Genomic DNA, 774 nt, shown 5'->3' with positions numbered 1-774 from the left:
ACCTCTTCCCACAGCACCCCTAGGACGTGCACTACTTTGCACATGCAAAGGAGTGCTGAGAGCAGGAGTTTCAGTAACCACATCTGAAGGGATGCCGCCTAGCTGAACAGTAGTTTGGCCAGGACAGATCCCTCCGCCTACAGAGAAAAACACGCCATGCTGCCTGCTACAGCGGTATCTCCCTCTGCGGGCTGGGATCCCCAGGGATGCCGCGGGCTCGCAGGATGGGTAAGTTCCTTACACTACCCCCCCTTCAGGAGGGGCCTCAGGACCCTCATGTCGGGGTTTCTCCGGGTAATCACGGTGAAACTCTGACACAAGTTCTTCCGCATGTACGCAGTGGGCCGGCACCCAGCATCTCTTCTCTGGTCCAAAACCCTTCCAATCAATGAGATATTGCAGAGAGTTACGCACCTTACGAGAGTCCAGGATTCTCTCAACTTCATATTCGGGTGCTCCCTGCACCTCCACTGGCTACTGGGAGAGGACTGCTCCCACGCCAATCTCCGAAGCATCCACCTCTATGATAAATGGGAGAGTGGGCACCGGATGCACCAATACGGGTGCACTTCAGAAAGCCCGTTTCAGCGCTTTGAAGGCTTCGCAAGCTTCTGGAGTCCACCTTGAGGAATCCGCCCCTTTTCATAGTGAGGTTCGTCAGGGGGTGGACAATGGACAAGAAGTTCCGTATGAACTTCCTATAAAAATTTGCAAACCCTAAAAAGCGCTGAAGGCCCTTGAGATCAGTGGGTTGCGGCCATTCTAGAACTGCAG

The sequence above is a fragment of the Pyxicephalus adspersus genome, chromosome W (genome assembly GCF_032062135.1).
Source record: "Pyxicephalus adspersus chromosome W, UCB_Pads_2.0, whole genome shotgun sequence".
NCBI lineage: Eukaryota > Metazoa > Chordata > Amphibia > Anura > Pyxicephalidae > Pyxicephalus > Pyxicephalus adspersus.
The sequence above is the reverse complement of the archived record's forward strand: the minus strand, read 5'-3'. Positions refer to the sequence as shown.